This window comes from Dasypus novemcinctus, chromosome 18, assembly GCF_030445035.2.
Source record: "Dasypus novemcinctus isolate mDasNov1 chromosome 18, mDasNov1.1.hap2, whole genome shotgun sequence".
NCBI lineage: Eukaryota > Metazoa > Chordata > Mammalia > Cingulata > Dasypodidae > Dasypus > Dasypus novemcinctus.
In genome coordinates this window covers 83,874,192-83,902,089 of record NC_080690.1, presented here as the reverse complement: position 1 = coordinate 83,902,089, position 27,898 = coordinate 83,874,192, and the positions used below count along the sequence as shown (strand labels likewise).

General features: G+C 42.3%; 1 pseudogene; it reads right to left on the bottom strand.

Moving 5' to 3' along the window:
* Positions 1 to 7,206: 7,206 nt before the first annotated feature.
* Positions 7,207 to 27,898, bottom strand: part of LOC101445798 (sulfotransferase 2A1-like) — a 30,592-nt pseudogene continuing 9,900 nt past the window's right edge.

The following is a 27,898-nucleotide window of genomic DNA, read 5'->3' as shown; positions in this document are numbered from 1 at the left end:
TTACTGTCCCACACCCACAAGTTGCAGACAGCTTAGGTTATCTACAAAGGGATGAAGAGCCTCCCACCCATAGCCCACATCAACATCAGGGCTGAGGGTGGAAGAATTTGTCAGTAGTGGTGCTGATTTCAATTTGGAGGAGGAGTCTGGCAGTGGTGGTACTGATTTTAACCTGGAAAAATGTACTCAGGAGGAACAGTTTAACAGTTTTGCTGCAGTTGGTGGTGTTAAAATGACAAGGAAGGGGCCTGTCCACACTGGAGTCAGAGGTTTGGGATGTAGTATTTTTTGTGTGTTCTTCCACATTTGCTTGCATTATCTGGCAAGCACTGGGAAACTGTGTCTCTTTTTTTGTTGCATCATCTTGCTGCATCAGCTCTTTGTGTGTGCGGCGCCGCTCCTGGGTATGCTGCCCTTCTTTCATGTGGGGCGGCTCTCCTTGTGGGGTGCACTCCTTACACATGGGGTACCCCTGTGTGGCATGGCACTCCATGTGTGTGACAGCACTGCATGTGGGCCAGCTTACCACATGGGTCAAGAGGCCCTGGGGATCGAACCCTGGACCCTCCATATGGTAGGCGAACACTCAGTTGAGCCATGTCTGCTTCCCTGGGATGTAGTGTTTTGATGTATACCCAGTCACCATGCTGTATAGGTAAAGTGGGCACTGGGTTTTTTGGTGTTGGGAGAGTATAGTCTGCCAGTTGCTGCAGGAAGGGGCATGTTTGTATGAGTTCAATGATAGCTTGGTCAAAATCAGACTGTTGAGGGGGAACATTTGAAAGTAGAAAAGCCTGTCTATACATTATTTTGAAAGGGCTCAGAAAATGTGTTTTTTGGGGCACTGTGTGGATTTTTAATAGGGCAAAGGGTAGTAACTTGGTCCAAAGGAGTTGTACTTGCATGGTTAATTTAGTTGAATGTTGTTTGATTAACCCGCTCATTTTCTCTATTTTTCCTGATGACTGTGGTCTATAAGGAATATGCAGTTTCCACTGTATTCCTAAACTTGTGATCCCTTGTGTGATTTGTGAGACAAAAGAGGGTCCATTATCTGACTGTAATGAACTGGGGAGTCCAAATCTTGGGATGATTTCATTAAATATTTGAACAAGAGCGTCAGCACATTCTGATCTTGTAGGAAAAGCTTCAACCCATTCTGAGAAGATATCTACCAACACTAGGAGATATTTAATCTTTTTTTACTGGGGGCATGTGAGTGAGGTCTATTTACTAATCTTGTTCAGGGGCTGATCCTTTGTATTGGTGTGTTTTAAAGGGTAATGGTGGTGGCCTTATATGTTGGTTTGTTGACAAACTGTACCGTTTTGGGTGATTTCTCTCACTGTTGTTGAGAGGTGAGTGTAAGTTAGGGAGTTGGGTAAGAGATGGGAGAGTGGTTTGTTCCCGACATATTGGTTATGCAGAGTAGTGAGAATGTATGTGTTTCATTCAGATTTGGATAATAAGATTTTGCCATCTTTAACAAACCTTCTATTTGAACTGCCCCTTTTTGAAAATATTCAGAAGCTTCATCAGGAGAACAGGGGTAGTGACTGGGTGTGATGATGGGTAAATGTTCATTGCTTGAGTTTTTCTCTCAGTGTCAGCTTTGTGGTCCCCTCTGGCTATCAGAGTTTGTGATTTTTGATGCTCTTTACAGTGAAGGACGGCTGCACATGTGGGAAGCGAAGCAGCCTGAAGGAGTTGTAAGAAAAGGTTTTTATTTAAAATTGAGAAACAGACTCGTTAGAAGTTAGGGGTAGTGCTTTTGCACTTATCAAAAGGCTAAAATGGTTTCATAAGTGGGTAAAGGGTATTTTTTAAGGAATTGTGAGATGTTTGATGGAAAAGGCATAGATTGCTTTGAAGAGACTGTTGATAACGTGGATGCTAAAGAGAATTTTTATGTCTTAGAAGTAAATGATGAAACTATTATTGGAAACTGGAGGAAAGGCGATCTGTGTTTTAAAGTTGCAGATAATTTAGCAAGATTAACTTCTGGTGTTTTCTGGAAGTCAGAATTTGAAAATGGTGAGCCTGGGCATTTAACTGAAGAAATTTCCAAAGTAGATCTAGGGAATGTGGCTTGGCTTCTGCTTGTAACTTATAGAAAAATGCTAGATGAGTGAGATAAGCTGAGGACTGAACTTTGGGCACAAAGAAATCAGAAACTTATTTTGGAAATTCCAAGTCTCTAGAAAACAAGCTCCCAGAAGGAAGTACCCTATTGGATGACTTAACTAAACTTGGAACTTGTAAATCAGGGTGGAAGATGCAGTTATGTTGGAAAGACTTGTGGAATGTCTTCCTGTCTGATGGCTTGGACCCCTGTTTCCTGCATGCTAAACCAACAGATTTTTGAGAGAGCTGTATGAATAGAACCACTGTCAACTTGGAATAAAAGTGACATGGAAAGGAGAGATTGAAGGGGAAACAACTTCCAGAGGAAAACTGTGGAAGCTGAGATCAGGGGAATTAGGACATCACCTTGGGCCAAGAGAAGAACCCCACCCATGTGTACAGAGAGGGTGAGATTGCCCCAGCAGTTGAAGAGGGTGGATGTTCCTGTCCAATGTTCTGGGAGAGTTTTGCTGCCCCAGGGTACAGAGAAGGTGGAGCAATTCCCCAAGGATTAGGGTGGTTAAGGTCAGCACCCCACAGGTCTGAGAGGGGTAGACCTGCCCCCCATAAGTTAGGGAAGGCCAGGTGGTCAATTCATTGCTCTGAGAGGGTTGAGCCTGTATGCCAAAGGTTAGGGGGGATGTTGTCTTCATATCATACTAGGGGAGTTAAGACTGTAACCCAAATATTGGGTGAGGTGTGGCAATCACCCCAACACTCTTGGAGGGAGAGGTCTGGAGCTTGGTGGACACCTAGGTGCTTGATGAGGGTGGAACCAAGAAATGGCCATTGGGCAAGACTGTAGAAAGGGTGGGTCCCCATATGGCCCCAAGGAGAAGAAACCATTTCTTAAGAATGATTCTTAGACTGAAATCAAATGGAGAATGCCCTGCAGGTTTACTGAACTGTAGAGGACCCATGACTCATGTTTCCCTCCCAATTTCTCCTTATTGTAATGAGAATGTTTATCCTTCTTGCAGTCCATTTGGGTATTGGAAACAGATAAATTGTTTTGTAAGTTTCAGAGGTCTATAACAGACAGGACTTTGCCCCAAGATAAACTGTATTTCTTTAAATTGATTGTGATAGGATGTAGTACTTGCATTGTTACTGATTTAAGGTGTTTTTTTTTTTTTTTGGAATATTGTAATGCTTTTTGGAATTCAGAGGGTGAGGTGTAGCAGTTTGATATGGTTATGAATTCCAAAAATAGATATTGGATTATGTTTATAATCTTGTCTGTACCTGGGTGTGATTGAGTTATGATTAGGGCTTTGATTGGGGCACATCATTATGGCATTGAGTGGTGGGGACTCACAGGTAAAAGGCATGGCAAGGGACAGAGGTGAGGGTTTTTGATGTTGGAGTTTGATGCTGAAGCTTTAAGCTGGAGCTGGGGAGGAAGCTCACAGAGGAAAGAGAAGCAAGCCCAAGGAAGAAAGGAACACTGAGCCCAGAAAGAATCAACCCCTGGGAAGAGAGGAACCCTGAATCCTGAGAGAAGCAAGACCCTGGAAAGGAGGAACCCAGGAAGCCTGAACCCTGGACCCTCACAGACGTTGGCGGCCATCTTGCTCCAACGTATGAAAATAGGCTTTGGTGAGGGAAGTAACTTATGCTTATGGCCTGGGATCTGTAAGCTCCTACCCCAAATACCCTTTCTAAAAACCAACCAATTTCTGGTATTTTGCATCAGCACCCCTGTGGCTGACTAAAACAGGGTAGAAGCTTAAAGTCACAAGGTCATAAAGCAAAAGATACTTTCCTCATCAAAGTGTATTGCCATGAGTGAGAGCAAGATGACTGCTAGTCTCTGAGGCTTCAGTCTTCCTCTTCTTCCTAAGGCTCCGTGGTCCCAGGTCCTTTGATTCTTAGCTGTAGGCTAGCATAAAGCTTGTCTCTCTTCCTGGGCTTGCCTGCTCTGATCTCCTCAAAGAGCCAGCTATAGATTATCAGGCTCATCTCTCTTCTGGGGGCCACAGTATCCTATCTAATGAGCTGTCTCTCTCTGTATTCTTCTCTGTGTTTACTTTTGTGTGAGTGTTGGCCCACAAGGGGTCAGGGACTCAATGTCTTACTGATGTGGCTGAAATCAAAGCCCTAGTCTTAATTTAATCAAGTAAAAGTGAAACCTCTGAATCTAATACACTCTTTTTTTAAAAGATTTTTTTATTTCTCTCCCCTTCCCTGACCACCCCTCCCCCAGTTGTCTGCTCTCTGTGTCCATTCGTTGTGTGTTCTTCTGTGTCTGCTTCTATTCCTGTCAGCAGCACCAGGGTTCTGTCTCTTTTTGCTACATCATCTTGTTGTGTCAGCTCTCCGTGTATGTGGCACCACTCCTGGGCAGGCTGTGCTTTCTTTCATGCTGGGTGGCTCTCCTTACGGGGTGCACTCCTTGTGCATGGGGCTCGCCTATGTAGGGGACACCCCTGCGTGGCATGGCACTCCTTGTGCACATCAGCACTGCACGTGGGCCAGCTTATCACATGGTTCAGGAGGCCCTGGGTTTGAACGCTGGACCTCCCCTGTGGTAGGTGGATGCTCTATCTTTTGAGCCAAATCTGCTTCCTGTAATACAATCTAACATGTCCAGAAAATCTAAACAGTTTACAAACACAAGCCAATATCTATTTTTGGAATTTATAAATAATATCATACTGCCACAGGGACTATTGTCTTCACAGATTGCCACTATGGTGAGAAGTGTGAAATGGTAGATAGGTAAATTAAAATGCCACATCATTCTCTTCCTAAATTCAGCAGCTGCATTCTTGCCTAAGTGTTCCCTTGTTGTTCTATGTTTTTTATTGGATTCCAGAGATCTGAAAAGGGTGATTCTGACCATTTTTACCACCTTAACCATTGCTTTAATGGAGGGACATTGTTTTGGAATTATTCTATTCTGCCATTTGAGGTGCACCTGGAATTTAGCTTTGCCTGTTCTCTGACCTCCAGTGATGAATGTATTTCCTTAAATACCACCAAGAAGATTCTGTTTCCTTCTTTGCTTTAGATTGCTGATGAACAGATCAGAGCCTGTCATTTTCTCTTCTCTATGCATTAGTGGCACTTTTCAACAGGATCCTAATTCCACAGTCCTTATATTTACTGTTTCCCCTGTATCTCTGAAATGACAGAGATTGCACATGACAGCTCATCTCTTTCCAACTGTTCCTCACCTGGTTTTCTTTACGTGGGCATCTTAGCATTTGCCCTGCTCCAAAGTGCATGGGCTATCTATACTCCAACACCCCAATCAACGGCTCTCAATATAACCACAAATTTGTGCATTCATTGCCACAATCCATTTTAGGACATTTTCATCACTCTAAAAAGAAAACCACCTTACCCTTATTCCCTGCTTTTTATTGATGCATTAGGACATGGAAAAATGTTAGTATTTGAATCATGAAATCAGCATGAGTCTTCTGAAATCTAAAAATTTAAGGAATGATTAGGTATGTGGAAAAGGGGGTAGGAACAACAGAGTGTCTCAAAGGAATTGAACTATTTGGGGAAATTGAATGCTAATGTGAATGATGTGGAATGTAGAAACTATATCTGAGAGGGTGCTATGGGGCTCTGATGATTGAGGAACAATAAACCTTAGGAAAAAAGGGCTTAGGGTATGTATCTTGAACTGAGTGGCTTACATGGAGTGTAGTTCACAAATTACCTCACAATGTTGGCCCTTCTGTGTCAATCATTCACTGGCTTCTGGGTGACCTGGGGAAGATATATCTTTCTGGAAAGATGCCCCCTGTTAGGTTGAAATTATCCAGGAACATTAGACTATAGATGACCTGGTTTTGATACCTGAACAAGGCACCACCAAAGCATCTAGTACAAAAATATGCACATTGAATTCAGAGTAATTGTTAATAGTGTAGAAAAGATGGAAAGAAGTGGGATTGGTGATGGTTACAGAAAGCATGGTAATGGTGTATATAATGTTTCTTTTCTTACTCTAGTACACAAGTCACAAATATTGCAAAGTATTTCCTTTTACTTTTTTATTTTTTAAAATATTTATTTTTGTTTCTCTCCCCTTCCCCCACCCTGCCCCAGTTGTCTGCTCTCTCTGTCCACTCACTGTGTGTTCTTCTGTGTCCACGGCCTAACCGGGAATCTGTATCTCTTTTTGTTGCATCATCTTGCTGCATCAGTTCTCTGTGTGTGCGGTGCCACTCCTGGGCAGGCTGCACTTTCTTTTGCACTGGATGGCTCTCCTTGCAGGGTGCACTTCTTGCACGTGGGGCTCCCTGATGCAGGGGACACCCCACGTGACACAGCACTCCTTGCACTCATCAGCACTGCACATGGGTCAGCTCCACACGGGTAATGGAGACCCTGGGTTTGAACCATGGACCTCCCATGTGGTAGGTGGACGCTCTATCTGTTGAGCCAAGTCTGCTTCCCTCCTTTTATTTTTCAACCTGGGTAAAATTTATGTATGTTTTAAGATATTCTTTTTCTCTATGTCTGAATTTTTTTAAGATTTATTTTTTATTCCCCCCCTCCCCCCCAGCTTGTCTGCTGTGTCCATTCACTGTGTGTTCTTCTGTGACTGCTTCTATCCTTATCAGTGGCACTGGGAATCTGTGTTTCTTTTTGTTGTGTCATTTTGTTGTGTCAGCTCTCCATGTGTGCAGCGCCATTCTTGGGCTGCACTTTCTTTTGCACTGGGCAGCTCTCCTTATGGGGTGCACTCCTTGTGCGTGTGGCTCCCCTATGTGGGGGACACCCCTGCATGGCACGGCACTCCTTGCACACATCAGCACTGTGCATGGGCCAGCTGCACACGGGTCAAGGAGGCCTGGGATTTGAACTGCAGACCTCCCATGTGGTGGGCAGATGCCCTATCTATTGGGACAAGTCCGCTTCCCCCTACATAAGTTATTGAAGGGAGTATGCCACACAATTAATGAGGCACTTGGTTGTTTTCAATTATTGGATGCATAATTGCATTACATGATTGAAGCATCCTGAATGCATTGATTGAGGTTGTGCTTCAGCTGCCCTGCCTGTGCATGGGACAGGAAGGAGGTCCATAGTCACATCAGATTCAGAAACATGAGCTCATCATTTCCATGGGAAAGCCTCTCATGGAAGCCCTGCCATCTTCTCTTCATATACTTTATCGAAAGTTTCACTCTGTGCCACTGTGAAGTGATTTTTCCAGTCCCCGGTAATTCCTGTTAAATACAAAGAATGAGTCTACATCACATGTATAAATAGGATCTCAAGACCACATACCACCTCCTATGTCTATCCCTTCTTGCCTTCTGTCGTGAACCCTGACCTGAAATTGTAGGCAGTACAGCAGAGTGACTAAGAAGTTCCTGTCTGGGGTCAGACAGCCATCATTTCTAGCCCCAGACATCTGGTTGCATAATCTACTTTAGCCTCAAGTTTGCCAAATGTTAAATAGGATTTTCCCTAACACTTGCCTCATAGTAATATTGTGAGGATTGAAAGGCATAAGGCAACAACAACAATAATATCTGACACACCTTAAGTAATTCTTACATGCCAGGTGATGTTTTAAGATTTACATGTACACCTCATTCATATTCACATCTCTGTAAGACAACAGCTGTTTTTTTCTCCCAAACCACACTTAAGTCTGACCATCTAGGTAGAAAGGGTATTCTTGCTACTCACTTCTGATTCCAGGCCAATTTTTTTCACACTTTTTTTTCTTTTAGATTAAAAAAAATTGATTCCACCTTCCCATTCCCCCCCCCCCCCATTGTCAGCTTCTGTGTCCATTTGCTGTGTGTTCTTCTGTGTCTGCTTGTATTCTCATTAGATAGCTCCAAGAATTGAACCTGGGACCTTCTGGAGTTGAAGAGAGGTGATTACTCTCTTATGTCACCTCAGCTTCCCTTTTCTGCTATGTCTTTTTATTTTCTCTCCTCTGTGTCTCTTATCACATCATCTTGCTGCGCCAGCTCTCCGGGTCAGCTGGCACTCTTGTGCTGGGCAGATTTTCTCATGTGAGGAGGCACTCTTGTGGAGGGCCCCATTCCTGCATAGGCCAGCTTGCCGTGTGGGCCAGCTTGCCCTCACCAGGAAGCCTTGAGCATCAAACCCTGAACCTCCTATATAGTAGTCAGGAGCCCAATTGGTTGAGCCACATCTGAATCCCTCTCACTTTTGAATCACATAGCAACCAGCTGTACTACCCAGTGTATCTCTCCATTCTGCTTTCTACCACCATCAGGTCAACCTCTTATTCCATGAAGATTCTAGCTCAAGCACACTGGAATTCTGTAACAAATTATTACAGAAATCATGTTGATTTCAATTTCCATATAATAATCCTTCTAACAGACTGGATTGCTGCTCTTTGACCGAATGTCTTTGCATGATCATATTTTTCTCCTTGTAAGCCACTCAGCTCAAGGCCGCTTTATTCCTAAGGTCTCTTGCTCTACAATCATCTCAGTGCCCCATAACCCACTCTCCGGTCCAGCTTCTACATTCCACATCATTCACATTAGCATTCAGTTTACCCCAAAAGTTCAACTGCATTGAGACACACAATCTGTTGTTCCTACCCCCTTTTCCAATACCTAATCATTCCTTAAATTTTTAGATTTCAGATGATGCATGCTGATTTCAGGATTCAAATACTACCCTTTTTCCATGTCCTAAAATGTCAGTTAAAGCAGAGGAGTAAGGGGTAGGGAGGTTTTCTTTTTGGAGTGACGAAAGGCCTTAAAATGGACTGTGATAATGAATGCACAATTTCGTGATTATACTGAGAGCCCTTGATTTTACACTTTGGATGGATTGTATGGAGTATGAATATAGCTCACTAAAACCACATTTATTTTTATTTTTATTTTCTTTCTTTTCTTTTTTTTTTTTTTTAAAGATTTTATTTATTTAATTCCCCTCCCCTCCCCCGGTTGTCTGTTTTCTGTGTCTTTTTTGCTGCATCTTGTTTCTTTGTCAGCTTCTGTTGTCGTCAGTGGCACGGGAAGTGTGGGTGGCACCATTTCTCGGCAGGCTGCTCCCTCCTTCCCGCTGGGCGGCTCTCCTTACGGGTGCACTCCTTGCGCGTGGGGCTCCCCTACATGGGGGACACTCCTGTGTATCACGGCACTCCTTGCGTGCATCAGCACTGCGCTTGGGCCAGCTCCACACGGGTCAAGGAGGCCCGGGGTTTGAACCGCGGACCTCCCATGTGGTAGACGGACGCCCTAACCACTGGGCCAAAGTCCGTTTCCCCTTTATTTTCTTTTAAATGTTACATTAAAAAAATATGAGGTCCCCATATACCCTCCACCCCACCCACACCAACCCTCCCACATCAACAAATTCTTCCATCATTGTGGCACATCCACCGCACCCGGCAAATACATTCTGGAGAACTGGTGCAGCACATGGACAGTGGTCCACATTGTAGTCCACACTCTCCCTCAGTCCATCCAGTGGGCCATGACAGGACACACAACATCCAGCATCCATCTCTGCAGCACCACCTAGGACAACTCCAAATCCTGAAAATGACCCCACACCATATATCTTCTTCCTTCTCCTGACCATCAGCAGCCACAATGGCCACCCTCTCCACATCACTCCTACAATTTCTTCCCTTACTAATCACAATAGTTCCCCAGCAGAACACCAGTAAGTACACTCTAATCCATACTCTATTCCTCCATCTTGTGGACCTGGGATGGCTATGTCCAATCCCCCTCTACATCAAGAGGGGGTTTAGATTCCACATGGACAATGGATGAAATTCTCCTGCTTGCAGCTGTAGGCACTCTTGGCTCCCTGGTGTGGTGGTTGACCCTCTTCACCTCTCTGTCAGCTGGCCAGGGTAAGTCCAAGAAACCAGAGGGCAGGAGCTACAAGTCTGCTGAGGCCCAAGGCCTGGCTGTTACAAGGACAGTTCAGAGTTCAGGCCTCCTGAGTATACACCAACCCAAACACCAACCACAGTTCTGGTAAAAGTAACAGAAGAGGCATGTGTAGAAAGGTTATATCCGAGTCCCACTCCATCACACTTAGGAACACAAACTCCAAAGTAGAGCCAACTGACATGGCCCTGAACTCCAGAGCCATCTGCCTTGACCATAGAACCTGTGGGCGACTGCAGCCCTCAGGAGAACCGCACCTTGGTTTCCATCTACCTTGGCTGTCTCTGGTACCCTGCTGAGGCATGCATAAATATCACTCCCTGATGACCTCCCGACTTTTTTTGGAGACTCTTAGCCACATCAACTCACTTGTCCTTTCCATTTCCCCCTTTACATCCAAAGTCAAAAGGCAGTTTTTAACACCTGATATTACATGTAGGCTGAGATATTCTGCCGGTCGGAGTTAACCTCTTTGTTCATGGTCTTTTTGTAGTTCCATCATCAGCTGGTGCTTGGTAGTAATCCCTCGGTGCGAGGGAGGCTCATTCCTGGGAGTCATGTCCCACACTGGGGGGAAAGCAATACATCTACATGCTGAGTTTGGCTTAGAGAGTGGCCACATTTGAGCAACATGGAGACTCTCAGGAGGTAATTCTTAGGCACCCCACAGCTATAGGCCTAGTTCATATTTCAGGAACACAGGCTCATAATCAGAGCCATCAGTATCAAGGGCTCATCGTTGGATCATCCATCTTTATTGGTCTTTGCCATTGCACTTGGGGGATTCTTGTTGTTCCACTGGGGAATGTGATAGAGCTCCCCTGGTCAGAAATTCAGCATTCTCTCATCTGTCATTTCCAACTGAAACCACTATGAAAATATCCAAACCTTTCTATGTACCCTGTATACATGCCCTGGAGAACCCCCAACTGTGTGCCCCCCCACTAGTGACACCCCACACAAGTGCTCCTCCCCTGCCATAGTTGAACCTTTCTGTAGTCCAAACCTTCTTCAAAAAGGAAGCCCAATATATTGCCAGGTTCCATTAATAGAAAAATGTAATATAGTGGTGAGTTTAAAGGTTAGATATAGAATACAGAGAAATTTAGAAAAATTAAATAAAGGAAAAATAAATTGGGGTATCAAAGAAATGAAAAAATGAAAAAGCTTTGTTTTTGACATTTTGCCTTTCATCACTGCTACAGGTGTTGCCCTGTATGTACAGTGGCAAGGCAATTTCTTCCATTTCTTCCTCAGTGTCTTCCTCCTTTCTTTCTTTTTTTCCTGATTATTAAGTTTCTCTTTTTTATTTATTTATTTATTTATTACATTCTGAAAATATGAGGTCCCCATATACCCCCCACTTCCCTCACCCCACTCCTCCCCCAATAGCAACAATCTTCTCCATCATCATGAGACATTCATTGCATTTGGTGAATACATCTCTGAGCACCACTGCACCTCATGGTCAGTGGTCCACATCATAGCTCACACTCTCCCACATTCCATCCAGTGGGCCATGGGAGGACATACAATGTCCAGTAATTGTCCCCCCAGCACCACTCAGGACAACTCCAAGTCCTGAAAATGCCTCCACATCTCATCTCTTCCTCCCGTTCCCCACACCCAGCAGCCACCATGGCCACTTTCTCCACACCAATGCCACATTTTTTTCAATTACTAACCACAATAGTTCATGAATAGAATATTAGTAAGTCCACTCTAATCCATATTCTATTCCTCCATCCTGTGGAACTTGGATTGGTTGTGTCCACTCCACATCTATATCAAGCGGGGGCTTAGATTCCACATGGATGCTGGATGCAATCCTCCTGCTTTCAGTTGTAGGCTCTCTTGGCTCCCTGGTGTGGTGGTTGACCTTCTTCAACTCCATGTTGGCTGAGTGGTGTAAGTCCAATAAACCAGAGTGTAGGAGCTGAAGTCTGTTGAGGCTCAGAGCCTGGCTATCATATGGTCAGTCCAGAGATTCAGATCCTCTGGGTATGTATTAAACCCCAGCACCAACTACAGTTCTGGTAAACATAACAGGAGAGGCTTGTGGGCTTAGATCACATCTGAGTCCAGCTCCATCACATAGAAACATAAACTCCAAAGAAGGGCCAACTGACATGGCACTGAACTCCTTCTGTCATGACCATAGAACCCGTGGGTCTCTGTAGCCCTCAGAAGAACTAATAACCAGGGTTGTAGCTACTTTATCTGTCTCTGGGACTCTGCTGAGGTTTGCATAAGAGTGACCCCTCTGATAACCTCACAGCTCTTTTTTGGAGACTCATAGCCATATAAACTCATTTGTCCTTTCCATTTCCCCCTTGATTCAGGTCAAAAAGCATTTTTAACTCCTGGTATTATATGTAGACTGAGATATTCTGCTGGTCCAAGTTGACCCTTGTATTCAAGGTCATTTTCTAGTTATATCATCAGCTGGTACTTGGTAGTAGTCCCTCGGTGCCAGGGAGTCTCATCCCCGGGAGTCATGTCCCACGCTGTGGGGAAGGAAACGCATTTACATGCTGAGTTTGGCTTTGAGACTGGCCACATTTGAGCAACATGGAGGTTCTCATGAGGTAACTCTTAGGCACCCTGCAGTTGTAGGCCTTGTTCTTATATCAGGTGCACAGGCTGACAAGCATATTCATTAGTATCAAGGATTCATTGTTGGACCTTCCTTCTTTTTTGGTCTTTGCCGTTGCACTTGGGGGATTGTTGCTGTTCCTTTAGGGACTGTGATAGAGCTCCCCTGGCTAGGAACTCAGCACTCTCTCAGTTGTTGTTTTTAATTGTATCCACTATGAAAATATCCAAACATTTTTATGTACCCTGGATATATGCCCTGGAGAACTCCCTGCCAACCATGTGTCCCCTGTCAATAACATCCCACACCAATATTCCTCCTCTGCCATTGTTGAACCTCTCTGTGATCCAAAACTTCCTGAAAAGTGAAGCCCAATATAATGCCAGGTTCCCTTATTAGTAAAATTGAATATGGTGATGAGTTTAGAGGAGAGATATAGAATACACATTAACTTGGAAAAATTAAGGTAAAAATAAATTGGGGTATCAAAAAATTAAAAAATGCAAAAGCTTTGTTTTTGATGTTTTACCTTCCATCACTGCAATAAGTGTTGCCCTGTATGCAACTTGGCAAGGCAACTACTTCCGTCTTTTCCTCAGTGTCTACGTCCTATCTTTTTCTTTTCTTTTTTCTAATTATTAAGCTTATCTTCACAAGAGTTTTAGATCACAGTAATTCATATATACAATATACAGTACTCCCACATATCCAATATAAAACCTTTTCCCTTCCACAGCAATAATCTTTATACATATTCATACAATATTTACTGAAACTGGTGTACAGATATTGAGACAATAGCTTTCAAACAAGGTAACATTTGTGTTTACATTGTGGTTTATATTTTAGACTATACAATTTTCTAAATTTTTAGTTATCTTATGTTTTACATTATGATTTACATTTTAGCCTGTCAGCCCCTATATATTTTTGGTGTAATTTTACGTCTTACATCCATCCTTGCGTACTCTTGTGAAACACTTCTATTGCCCACAGTTACATTGGTTCCATCTATTCAAAACCTCTTTCCCCCTCCCCTTTTTTCATGTCACTGCCCACAGTGACAGTCAGTCTTCATTGCTTGAAGGGCCATGTTCAGAGATACTTGCAACAATGTTGAGGGCTTGACATGCTCAAGTACCCTAATGCCCTGGGAGCCACCATTTCTATTGAGAGATACAGTTCCCTCTATTTGATGGCCTCAGTCCTCCCCAGGATGTGGGTATACCTTCACTCTCATTAATGGGTCTCTATCCAATGATATAACCCACTATAGCAAAATGAGCATTCACATATTCCCTAGGAACCTGTCCTGTGTCAGATTATCCCCTTTAAGCATCTTAAACAGGTAACTTTCCTTATTATATTTTTGAAAAGGTTTTCTCAGCATTATACTCTCAACCAAATACCTGACAATCTCCTATGTTCATATGTTGCCCAACCCTCCCCCCAATTTCTTGGCCAATATTACCCATCCTCCCATCCCTAGCCCTCCTCAAGCCCACAAAACCCCACCCAAAGGTAACCCTATGCCCCCATTTTATCCCTTCCTTGTACAAATACTTCCAGCTTATCATTGATTTCACCCATATAGGTGTCAGCTTACAGCCTTCTTCTACCCCCCGATTTCCTGTAAGCCTATCATCCAGTCTCTAGCTCTCTGAGGCAGCTTGGTTTACTTATTTCATATCATTGAGGTCATGTAGTATTTGTCCTTCAATCCCTGGGTTGCTTCACTCAACATAAGGTTCTCAAGATTCATCCACGTTATCACGTGTGTTTGTGTGTATTTGTTCTTAAAGCCGAGTAGTATTCCATTGTATGTATATACTACATTTTATTTATCCATTCATCTGTTGATGAGCACTTGGGTTGATTCCCAACTTTTGGCAATAGTGAACAATGCTGCTTTGAACATTGGTGTGCGTATATCGGTTTGTGTCCTTGTTTTCAGTTCTACTGGGTATATACCCAGCAGTGGAATTGCTGGGTCATATGGCAAATCTATGGTTAGTTTTTTGAGAAACCACAAAACTGTCCTCCAGAATGGTTGGATCCTTCTGCATTCCCACCAGCAGTGGATGTGTGTTCCCATTTCTCCACATCCTCTCCAGCACTTGTAGTCTTCTGTTTTTTTCATAGCTGCCAATCTTATGGGAGTAAGATGGTACCTCATTGTAGTTTTGATTTGCATTTCCCTTATAACTAGAGATTTGGAGCGTTTTTTTCATGTGCTTTTTAGCCATTCGTATTTCTTCTTTGGAGAAGTGTCTGTTTAAATCTTTTTACTATTTTTTAAATGGGTTGTTTATCTTTTTATTTTCAAGATATAGGAGTTCTTTATATATGCAGGTTATAAGTCTCCTATCAGATATATGTTTACCAAATATTTTCTCCCATTGTGTAGGCTCTCTTTTCACTTTCTTGACAAACTCCTTTGAGGTGCAGAAGGCTTTAATTTTGAGGAAGTCCCATTTATCTATTTGTTGTTTTGCTGCTCGTGCTTTTGGTGTGAAGTTGATGAAGCCATTTCCTATTATAAGGTCTTGTATATGCTTCCTACACTGCTTTCTTGGGTCTTACATTTAGGTCTTTGATCTATCTTGAGTTGATTTTTGTATAAGGTGTGAGATGGTAATCCTCTTTTATTCTTTTACATATGGATATCCAGTTCTTCAGGCACCATTTGTTGAATAGGCCATTCTCTCCCAGGTCAGAGGGTTTGGTGGCTTAATCGAATATTATATGGCTATATATATGAGGATCTATATCAGAACTCTCAATTCGGTTCCATTGGCCTGTGTGTCTCTCCTTGTGCCAATACCATGCTGTTTTCACTACTGTAGCTTTGTAGTATGTTTTGAGGTCAGGTAGTGTGATTCCTCCAATTTCATTTTTCTTTTTCAATATGTCTTTGGCTATTCGGGGCCTCTTTCCTTTCCAAATAAATTTCATAGTTAGTTTTTCTAGTTCCTTAAAGAAGGTTGTGTTGATTTTTATTGGGATTGCATTGAATGTGTAGATCAGTTTTGGTAGGATAGACATCTTAATAATATTTAGTCTTCCTATCCAAGAACAAGGAATATTCTTCCATTTATTTAGTTCTTCTTTGATTTCCTTTTTCAGTCTTGTGTAGTTCTCTGTGTATAAGTGTTTTACATCTTTAGTTAAATTTATTCCTAGCTATTTGATTTTTTTATTTACTATTGTAAATGGTATTTGTTTCTTGATTTCCTCCTGAGTTTGCTCATTATTGGTGTACAGAAATGCTACTGATTTTTGTGCATTGATCTTATAATCTGCAACTTTACTAAATGCATTTATGAGTTCTAGAAGCTCTGTTGTAGTCCTCTCAGGGTTTTCTATGTATGGATCATGTCATCTGCAAATAATGAAATTTTGACTTCTTCCTTTCCAATTCGAATGCCTTTTATATCTGGTTCTTGCCTCAGTGCTCGAGCAAGTACTTCTAAGACAATGTTAAATAGAAGGGGAGAGAGTGGGAATCCTTGTCTTGTTCCTGATCTTAAGGGAAGGATTTTAGGATTTCACCATTGTAAACAATGTTGGCTGTGGGTTTTTTATATAAACTCTTTATCAATTTAAAAAAATTTCCTTGTATTCCAATCTTTTGGAGTGTTTTTATCAAGAAAGGGTGCTGAATTTTGTCAAATGCTTTTTCTGCATCTATAGATATAATCATGTGTTTTTTTCCTTCAATCTGTTTGTATGGTGTATTACATTAATTGATTTTCTTATGTTGAACCATCGTTGCATACCCGGAATGAATCCCACTTGGCCATGGTGTATGATTTGTTTAATGTGTTGTTGAATATGGTTAGCAAGTATTTTGTTGAGGATTTTTGCATCTAGGTTCATTAGAGAAATTGGTCTGTAATTTTCCTTTCTTGTGGTACCTTTGTTTGGCTTTGGTAGTGGGTAATGTTGGCATCATAGAATGAGTTTGGTAATGTTCCTTCTGTTTCAATTTTTTGGAAGAGTTTCAGCAGGATTGGTGTTACTTCTTTCCAGAATGTTTTGTAGAATTCACCTGTGAAGCCATCTGGCCCTGGGCTCTTCTTAGTTGGGAGGTTTTTAATGACTGATTCTATCTCTTTACTTGTGATTGGTTTGTTGAGATCATCAATTTCTTCTTTCATCAATATAGGCTGCTTATGTGTTTCTAGGAATTTGTACATTTCCTCTGAATTGTCCTTTTTGTTGGTGTATAGTTTTTAAAGGTATCCTCTTATGATAGTCTTTATTTCTGTGGGGTCACTGGTGATATCTCCTTTCTCATAACTTATTTTGTGTATTTGCATCTTCTCTCTTTTTTCTTTGTTAGTCTCACTACGGGTTTGTCAATTTTATTGATCTTCTCAAAGACCAGCTCTTGGTCTTGTTTATCTTTTCAAGTGCTTTCTTATTTTCTATTTCATTTATTTCTGCTCTTTGTTATTTCTTTCTTTCTTCTTCCTGTGGGGTTACTTTGTTGTTTTTTTACTAATTCCTCCAAATGAGCAGTTAGTTCTTCAATTTTTGCTCTTTCTTCTTTTTTGATGCATGAATTTATGACTATAAGTTTCCCTCTCAATACTGCTTTTGCTGCATCCCATAAGTTTTGATATGTTATAAACTTTGATGTGTTATCATTATCATTAGTTTCAAGGTAGTTATTAATTTCTTTTGAGGTTTCCTCTTTCACCCACTGTGTTTCTAAGAGTGTGCTGTTTAATTTCCATATCTTGGTGTGAAATTTGGGCCTCTGGCCCTTGCAGATTTCCAGCTTCACTCCACTGTGGTCAGAGATATTATTTTGGATGATTTTGATCTTTCTGAATTCATTGAGCCTTTCTTTGTGGTCTAACATATGGTCTATCTTGGAGAATGATCCTTGTGCACTTGAGAAAAATGTATATCCTGCTGTATTCAGGTGTAATGATGTGTATATGTCCAGCTCCTCTAAAATACTGTTCAAATATTTTGTTTCTTTAGTGATTCTCTTTTGAGATTTTCTGTCCAGAGTTGATAGTGGTGTATTAAAGTCCCCCACTATAATTTTAGAGGCATCTTTTCTTTCACTTAGTTTTTCCAATGTTTGCCTCATGTATTTGGAGGTGCCCTTGTTAAGAGCATAAATATTTATGATTGTTCATTCTTCTTGAGAGATTGTCCCTTTCACTAATATATAGTATCCTTTGTCTCTCACAATTGTTTCGCATTTAAAGTCTATTTTGTCTGACATTAATATAGCTACTCCTGCCTTTTTTGGTTATTGTTTGCTTGCAAGATTGTTTTCCAGCCATTCACTTTCAACCTCCATGAATCCCTGGGTCTAAGATGTGTTTCTTGTAGACAGCATAAATGGGTCATATTTGATCCAATCTTCCAGTCTGAATCTTTTGACAGGTGAGATTAATTCATTGACATTCAGTATTATTACTTTCAAGGAATTATTTATGCTAGCCATATTTTGTTTGAACTTGTGTTTGTCATATTTTGTTTTTTTTCTTCTCTTTTTGTCTTTTTTGTTGCTCTTACACTTTCCTCCAACTCTGCCTCTCCTGTTTCAGTCTTTCTTCCTGCAGAACTCCCTTTAGTGTTTCTTGAAGGGCAGGATTCTTGTTGGCATACTCTCTTAGTTTCTGTTTATCTGTGAATATTTTGAACTCTCCATCATTTTTGAATGCTAACTTCATTGGATAGAGTATTCTCAGTTTGAAAATTTTTTCTTTTAGTACCTTGAGTATGCCATACCACTGCCTTCTTGCGTCCATGGTTTCAGATGAGAGATCAGCATTTTATCTTATGGATCCTCCTTTGTATGTGATGGTTCTCTTTTCTCTTGCTGCTTTTAGTATTTTCTTTGTCTTGAGTGTTGGATAACTTGACAAGTATAAGTCTTTGGTAGGCCTGCTGGGATTTATGCTGTTTAGGATGCATTGTGCTTCCTGGACATGTACATCCATCTCCCTCAATAGGTTTGGGAATTTTCAGCCATTATTTCTTCCATCACCTCTTCTGTCCCCTTTCCCTTCTCTTCTCCTTCTGGGATGCCTATAATATGTATGTTTGCATGTTTTGCATTGTCATTCAGGTCCCTAAGCCCCTGCTGGATTTTTTTTCTATCCTTTTATCAACCAGTTCTACTATCTGTTTGATTTTAGAGGTACTGTCTTCCACATCACTTAATCTCTTCTCTGCCTCTTCGAGTCTACTGTTATTTGCTGAGAGTGTATTTTTGATTTCTTGAATTGTGCTGCTCATCACCATCATATCCATTATATTTCTGTGTATGATTGCAATTTCTTCTGTATTCTCTACAACAATTTTCTTCATTTTCTTTATCTTTTCCTTCACCTCATCCAATTGGTCCGTAATATATGTTTTGAGATCTTCAATTACTTGTTCAATGCACTGTTCCTCTTCCTCAATTTTAGTTTGTTCATTGGATTGGGGAATCTTTTCTTGATTATTGGTTTGGTTTGTAGGTTTTTGTTGCTGTCTGGTCATCATTTTATCTTGGTGGGTTTAGTCAGTTGCTTAGCTTCTTTGTCAGTTTTGGAGTTTAATTAGTTGTTGTTTTTGCATGCATGTTAAGTCTTCTCTATGTCACTTTGTTCTTATTCTATTTCCTTGTTGGCTAAGTTCACTTGAAGGAAAATATTAGGGCTAGAGAAAGCAAAAGGAGTAAGAAAAGAAAATGAATAGTAGTAGTATTGATAGTAAATATTAACAGAACCATGTGAGATATAGGAGAACGGATATTATACTCATGTAAGCTATGTAGAGCTATAACAGCAAGAAAAGTTGAGTATGTGAAATGAGATGGTAATCTGAATATGGGGAGGAATACAGTATGTATTAAAAGGTTTGTGTGTTCAGGAGAGAGGGAAAGAGAAAAGAGAGGACAATAATATAAAGAGTGAATATAAGGCAGAAAACAGAACAAAGGTATTAGTAATAAAAAGTGAAAAAAATAGGGGGGCAAACAGAGGTGTAATGTAAGAGAAACAATCAATGATGGAGGATAGAAGGATGTAGAGGAAAGGGGACAGTGTTGGTGACCAAAACCAATACACCCACAAAAGAGCAAATGGAGGATGAGGAAATACAGCAAATGTGAAGCTCTCCCTGTAGCACCTAATGTAAGAAGAATAAGAAAGAAGAGAAAAAGAATAAAAGTGACAAAAGGGAGTGGGGAAGTAAGCAGGAAAAAGAAAAAGAGAAAAAAAGAAAGCAAAAAGGGCCTTGGAGGGATAAAGAGGGAGGAAAATCAAGGAAAAACCTACCAAATACTAGGGAACGTTTCAAGCAAAGAATCCTGTTTGTAGTTAAATATAATGCTTAGGGATCTGACATTCCCCCTTTTCTCCCTTCCTCACTTCCCTCTCTCCCAGGCACCAGTAAAGCTGCCTGAGAGGTCCGGTAGGAGATTCAAGTGGGTCCTTGTTGAATCAGCTCTGCACAGTAAACAATGACTCTTAATTTCCAGAGAGAGAGAGCACCCACACCTCATCAGGAACCCCAAGTATGCTATTGGAAGCTTGGAAAGACACCTCCTACAGTCCCTCTCCTTTAGGTGTGCTATGAGAGGGCTTGTTAATTTTCTGACTCCACTTTCTCCCAGGCCAAGTTTCCTATCCCAGGGTATTTAGGTGAATCAGGCTTTCTCAGCAGATTCACCACTCTTCTCTTCCCAGACTCTTCCCCAAGCCAGCCAGTATGCTCCTCCAAGCACAAGAAAAAAAAAAAAAGGGGGGGGGAACACCAGAAAATCAAACCTATACTATCCAGGCCCCCCTACTGCACCCCCAACTGAATCCCTCCCACCCATGGAGTCATTCTAAAACCAGAGGGCTAGGGCAATCCTGGACCTCTGGGAGCACTGGACTTGGGAAAGGGAAGTACGGGACTCTGCAGACCCAGGGCATGTAGGTCCATGGAACACGGGCTATGGGGACTCAAGGGACACTGGCCTGGGGATCATGCATCCAGGGACCATGGGGCCCAGGAACACCACCACACAACTGACAGTTCTCAGAAAACACCGCGGCCACCAACCCCACGGGGAAGAGTCCCACCAGCCCACAACTTCTGACCTCTGTACTTGTAAGTCACAATTCTACTTTTAGCAAGCACCACCTCTGCCACTCTCTCTCTAAATCAATGTCCACACACCCTCTGCCCTGCAAGCCCCCAAGACAGCCTGCTCCAGCAAGACTCCAACCCCACTCGGCCACCTCTTCGCAGAAGAGACTGTAAGGTGCACTCACTCAGATGCCATCTTGCCCCACCTCTCCTAAAACTGCCTTTAAAAAGCAGGGGAGGGAAACGGACTTTGGCCCAGTGGTTAGGGCGTCTGTCTACCACATGGGAGGTCTGCGGTTCAAAGCCTGGGCCTCCTTGACCCGTGTGGAGCTGGCCATGCGCAGTGCTGATGCGCACAAGGAGTGCCGTGCCACGCAAGGGTGTCCCCCGCGTGGGGGAGCCCCACGCGCAAGGAGTGCGCCCGTGAGGAGAGCCGCCCAGCGTGAAAAGAAAGAGCAGCCTGCCCAGGAATGGCGCCGCCCACACTTCCCGTGCCGCTGACGACAACAGAAGCGGACAAAGAAACAAGACGCAGCAAATAGACACCAAGAATAGACAACCAGGGGAGGGGGGGAAATTAAATAAATAAATCTTTAAAATAAAAAATAAAAAGCAGGGGAATTCATTGCATATTCATTTCATGATCTAAAATCAAGAAAAATCTATCACATTTTCTTAGCATTTGTGCTTTGCTGTCATCCACTATGGTATCTGGTAATTGAGAGAAATAGCTCATTTTGATATCCTTCATGACTTGGAAGGATATGTTCTTTAGGACTACGTTCAGTTCTTCTGGGCTTAGCTTCCATCTCAAGAACTGGCTGATCAGCTCTACAATGCCTCTTCTGTCCTAGATTAGGAAACACAAGAATCAGAATGTGGAAAAAAAATTCAAGAGAAAAAAAGTGAAAAAAGAACCAGAGGCACAGGGGTAGGAATACCAGGAGGAAATAAAAATGAGAAGTGGGGAAAGTATGACTAGGTTGTGCACATTTACAAAATGTTCAAAATGGGATAAGGCTAATTTGGTGTAAAAAGAAAACCAAAGACAGTTGGATTTGATTGAGAGGTGGAAAGGAGATAACCAATGTTAAAAGATATCCAAATCAATATTTATAATTTGCGTCAAACCCCAAGCAAGCATGTGTGCCCCTCTCATCCTGTCACTCTCTAAAATGCCAATTTTACTTCTGCTTGGGTAGTTGCCTGGTGTTCCAGGTCTCCTGAAGTGCACCAATTGAACAAAGCTGTTAAGCTCCACTTGAGTTACCCTCTTTGATAAAGGCCACCTCTTTCTATGAGTATATTTACATATTCATGCATGCCAGAATAACACTCTCACTGTCTTAATCTGGGCATATCTAAATGTTTCTTGTATCAACCTTTTTTTTTTGCATTTAAAATCTTGTTTTTTTTATTAGAGAAGCTGTGTGTTTATGCAAAACAGTCATGTATAAAATACAGGAGTCACTTACTGCGGTCACCCCTCGGGCTGAAGTGTGGTTTGCTGGCCTGGCAGGGGAGCGGCCGCGGCAGGCCTAATTCCGCTGCCCCCATAATAGGGTGGCTGGTCGGACTCACCGCCACCCCTGAAGGAAGCTCGGCATGGGCGCAGAGTGCCCTCAGGTCTCCCCTTCTCGGCAGCCATGCTTCCGCGGCCGCCCCTCCTCCCAGATGGCGCCACCCGATGCCTTGTGGGGCGGCACCCTTCTTCTTCCTTCTCCCTGCGCAGGCACAGGGCAGAAAATTCCAGTCTGCCCTTTTCCCCTCCCCCGACAGCAGCAACAGCCAGGTGTGGGCGGAAAAATCCAGCCCGCCCTTTTCCCCTCCCCCGACAGCAGCAACAGCCAGGTGTGGGTGGAAAAATCCAGCCCGCCCTTTTCCCTTCCCCCGACAGCAGCAACAGCCAGGCGTGGGCGGGAAACTCAAGTCTGCCCTCCACCCCAGCAACAGCAGCCACCAATCCCTAAACCCTGCCCCTTCCCCCAGCAACAGCGACAGCCAATCCCTAACCACCACCCCTCCCCCATCCAGTACCGCCCACTGACCTTTCGCCGGCAACCAATCAGAACAGGGCGTGGCTTCGACCAATCAGCCTTCCCCAGCCCCTATAAAACTGTTGCCTCTCCCTCAATAAAGTGGACTTGCGTGTTTACCTTGTCTCCGCGGTAGTTCTTCTGCCGTGCGCCCTCCAGTCCTGAGAGCCCCCAACAAGGGCCTGGCCTCCCTTGTCCCCAGTTCGTCGCCTGCTTCTCCGGGCGACCCCTTCGTCGCCGGCTTCGCCGGGCGACCCCGTCAGCCGAACCGCGCAACCCCTTGTGAGACCGATCCCTCGTCCCAAGTGGGACCGACCCTTCGTCCCAAGCGGGACCGACCCCTTGTCCAGAGCTGGACCGACCCCTCGTCCGCAGCCAGACCCCACCTCTACCGACCGAGCAAGCCGCCGCAACTTACATCATCCTACCACCAATACCTTGCACTTTTGTGGAACATTTGTTAAAACTGATGACAGCCCTTTTTTATAATTGTACTGTTTTTTTTCTTTTTTTTAAAAAAGATTTATTTATTTCTCTCTCCTCCTCCCCCCACCCACTCCAGTTGTCTGTTCTCTGTGTCTATTTGCTGCGTCTTCTTCATCCGCTTCTGTTATTGTCAGTGGCATGGGAATCTGTGTTTCTTTTTGTTGCGTCATCTTGCTGCATCAGCTCTCCATGTGTGCGGTGCTACTCCTGGGCAGGCTGCACTTTCTTTTGCACTGGGTGGCTCTCCTTATGGAGCATACTCCTTGTGTGTGGGGCTCCCCTACATGGGGGATACCCCTGCATGGCAGGGCACTCCTTGCGTGGATCAGTACTGCACATGGGCCAGCTCCACACGGGTCAAGGAGGCCCAGGGTTTGAACCACGGACCTCCCATATGGTAGATGGATGCCCTAACCACTGGGCCAAGTCTGCCGCCCAGACTGGGTTCTGAAACTGGGCTTTGTTATTTCTTTCTTTCTTTCTTTCTTTCTTTCTTTTTTAAATGCTGAGGGCTTTATTTTTTTTGTCTTTATTCATTTTTTAAATATTACATTCAAAAAATGTGAGGTCCCCATATACCCTCCAACCCCCTCACCCCACTACTCCCCCCATAGCAACATTCTCCTCCATCATCATGAGACATTCATTGCATTTGGTGAATACATTTCTGATCTTGTATCAATCTTGATATTGCCAAGTCCCATCTTCCTTTCCATCCTGACACCGCTTCTTGTTTCAAGATTGCATCAGAACTTTCTTTGGCCACAGAAATGTTGAGGACACTTTTCAGCATGTATATATCCCATAAAGTAATTCTTCAGTGCATGTCTTAAATGTTTTAAGAAGAAATAAGAAAATTAAGGAAAGAACCCATGTCCTACATATGTAGGACAATGAAGAAAAGGTGGACAATAACTCAACTTGATCTCCTCCCTGGGATAATCTCTACCTGAAAGGTAGTTATACACTACAAAATGGGAAAGGGAATGAAATTTTTGGAGTTATGGTCACCTGATGCAGGTCCTCATATGCCACTATCAGGAAATTATCTTTTCCCCTCATTGTCAGCCAGCCATGAATATGGTCAAACCATGATTCCACATGTCACTGCGAGAAAAGTGGAGAGTAAAGGTGGCATTTTTGTCACTCTTGTGTGCCAATTGCTTGTAATATTCTGGCCAATTGTGGACATTCCATACATATTTGAGGAATAAATGAGTGAAGTAGAGGACATTCTTTTCCATTTTCCCCCACTTTCATGAGAAATAGTGCTTTACACTTACCCCATTGATGGCAAAACACTAGTTGCTCTATATGATAAAATATTTTAAGACCAATTTCACATATGAGAGAAATACAATTTGGAATTTGAAGGAAATTGAGATAGCAAATTAAAGAGTTAGTGTGTTATGGACTCAGTATATTATGGATTCAAGGTTTTCTTTCCATTATGAATCATTCATTTCCCCAATACCGAAGAAAATCTAATTAAGTGTAGCAGACACTGATTTTCCTGTTCTTTACCTGCCCTATACCTTTGAAACAGCACATTTTATGAAAAATTTTCCTCACACATTTATTTTATTCAAAGGACTGTAGTTTAAGAAGTCATGCCCTAAGTCATCCCATTACTTGAATATTGTTGATGTGTTCAGACTGGAATATGGGACCCATGCTGACCAGTACCTCTTCCCTGGACATGAAGAGAAAAATTGCTGCCCCTGTCTGTCTCAACAATAAAATATAGGTCCCCAACTCCAGGAATGGTAAGCTCTTTTTCAGGTCACGTTGACACAAAATAATATAAACCTATGTTGAGAACAAAAACAAAATTCTCAAGCTGAGATGCAGGATGTTCTGGTTGACTCCAGGGTTCCATCTGTTCCTTAATGAGGTCAAGGTGAATTCCTATATTGGATTCACTGATAAAGCATGGCATTTTCATAATTCCCTTTTTGCTTGAGTAATTTGTGATGGTTAGTGTTGTTTGCAAGTAACAGGTTGGTCTAATTAAGTAGGACCTCTGGTTGTTGAGAGGATGGCACCAGGGCTCACATGATGAAATGACTTCTGGGACATAGTGTAGATCATAAACTCCAAGCAAGACCTTGGAATAAGCATTTCAAAAATCAAAATGAAACCTATTTTTCACCTTGCAATGAAAACGCCAAATTAAAATTTTGAGTACTGACAAGTTCTACGCACTCTTTTTTTTTAATTAAAAAATTTTTTTCTTCTTTATTTTCTTTTAAATGTTATGTTCAAAAAATATTAGATCCCCATATATCTGATTCTCTCTCAATTAATATACCTCCAAGTCTTCTCTAACCAAGAAGCAAATTGGGGCTTTAAGAATTTATGCCATTTGTTCTGAGAAACACCTAGTAATAGGTTGAATAATAAAAATTTGAACACAGAGTAGAAACTCCTAGAAAAGAGCACTGTATGTGGAAACATGCAAGATCATGGCCAATTGGGGCATATTGTGCTGCTAAAGGAAAAATACTTGTAGTGGAGAATATGGTTACTCCATGGGTCTGCAAGGGAGTCTCCTAAAATGTGAGCCAATTGAATATTCTGACAATTATTTTTGGCATTACAACCTTTAAAAGTATCTTTTATGGGAATCCATTTGCATAAACCCAGGGTACCCTTTAGAAATAATTATTTTTAATAGAAATACAGGTTGAAGTCCATGTTCTTTGTTTTTATTTTTATTTTTTAAAAAGAGTTATTTATTTTATTTCTCTCCCCTCCCCCAGTTGTCTGTTCTCTGTGTCTATTTGCTGTGTCTTCTTTGTCTGCTTCTGTTGTTGTCAGTGGCATGGGAATCTGTGTTTCTTTTTGTTGCATCATCTTGTTGTGTCAGCTCTCCATGTGTGTGGCACCATTCCTGGGCAGGCTGCACTTTCTTTTGCTCTGGGTGACTCTCCTTACAGGGTGCACTCCTTGCACGTGGGGCTCTCCTATGCGGGGACACCCCTGCGTGGCACAGCACTCCTTGCGCGCATCAGCACTGCGCATGGGCCAGCTCCACATGGGTCAAGGAGGCCTGGGGTTTGAACCACAGACCTCCCATGTGGTAGACGGATGCCCTAACCACTGGGCCAAGTCCGCCGCCTCCATTGTCTTTAATACAATATCTATGGCGGTCCATGATCTTGATCAGGAAGATATTATTAGCTTCATTTCTTGTCAAATCTCCACTCTCTTTCCAATACCCCCAGCTCCAGATGTGTGAAACCTCTCCGTGTGTGGTTTCCGGTGCTTGTCCCCCAATCTTAGATAACTGGTAGCATATGCTATATGCTTTTCCCCACATCTTAATTGTTTTAACATAATAATGGATTCTAAACTCCACTCTGTAGAAGGATAGCAGGAGTCCTTTTTTATGTTAATTTGGATTCTGTTATATTGTTGGTGGATGTTTTTGTTCTAGTTTTTTTTTTCTGTTATAAATAAGGCTGATTTGAACAGCCGTGTACATCCCTCTTTTTTTTTGTATTTTGCTAATGTATTCTTTCCTGTAAAGAAATAAGAATCCTGCATCAAAATGGGAAATGCACATCTAATTTTGTTAGATTTTGCAAAATAAGCCTATCTAGGCTTGGACAATTTTCCATTCCTGCCAGGAACAAATGGCCAGGCCTGTCTACCAACAGTCTCATGACCGAGGCATTTCAAAGGTTTTGAATGATCACTGTCATATGCAGAAGGATATCCATATTATAATCCCCAGAAACTATGACTATGTTATCTTTTGATTAACTTAAGGATCTTAAGAAGATCTTGATTATACTTGGGGCTAGTACAATCAAAAGGGTCCTTGCATTAGGAAGGCAGGTATCAGAGTCAGAGAAGATGTGATGGTGAAAGCTGAGTTGGAATGATGTGGCCATGATCTAAGAAACACTGACTGCCTCTAGAAGCTCAAAAAAAACAAGAAACAGAATGCTCCCTAGAGCCTCTAGTGAGGAACACAGCTCTGCTGATAGATACCATGATTTTGGCCCATAAGTCTCATTTCAGACTTCTGGTCTCCAGAAGTATAAGATAAAAAAATTGTTTGTTATAAAAGTCCAAGTCTGTGGTCACTTTTTGAACAGCAAAAGCAAACTAGTACAGTGGTCAACACAGTTAAGAATTGGCAATAGATTTTAAATTCACACTAGTCTTATTTTGAGTGAGGTATAGTATCTTTGCATATGTTTATCACGGTTTCAATGTTAATAGCTTAATTTTGCTTGAAAATAGTACAGGTGACTAAGGCAGGGGACAAATAGGAGGATTAGAAGAAACTAGATGATAAGTAATTGAAAAGCAGTGAAGGTGGGCCATGGTTAGTTTAGGAGAGGGATCACTGTCCCATTGTCTCTATAATTGAATATTGTATTAGGGTTCTCTAGGGAAACAGAATCAACAAGAGATATCTACCAATAGATGCAATTTTATAAGAGTCTCATGTAGCCATAGGGATGCACAAGTCCAGGTTCTGCAGGCAGGCTGCAACCAGGGGCTCCAATGAAAAACCAATGAATGTTCTTGATGAGTTCTGGGAGATGTTGTGGTTTCAGCTGTCTAAAGAAGAGCTGGGATATTCTCTCTCAATGCTGGAATCACTTCCCCTTTTAAGTCATTCAACTGGTTGGGTTAAGCTTCACTCACTGCTGATGGCAATCTTCCTCCTT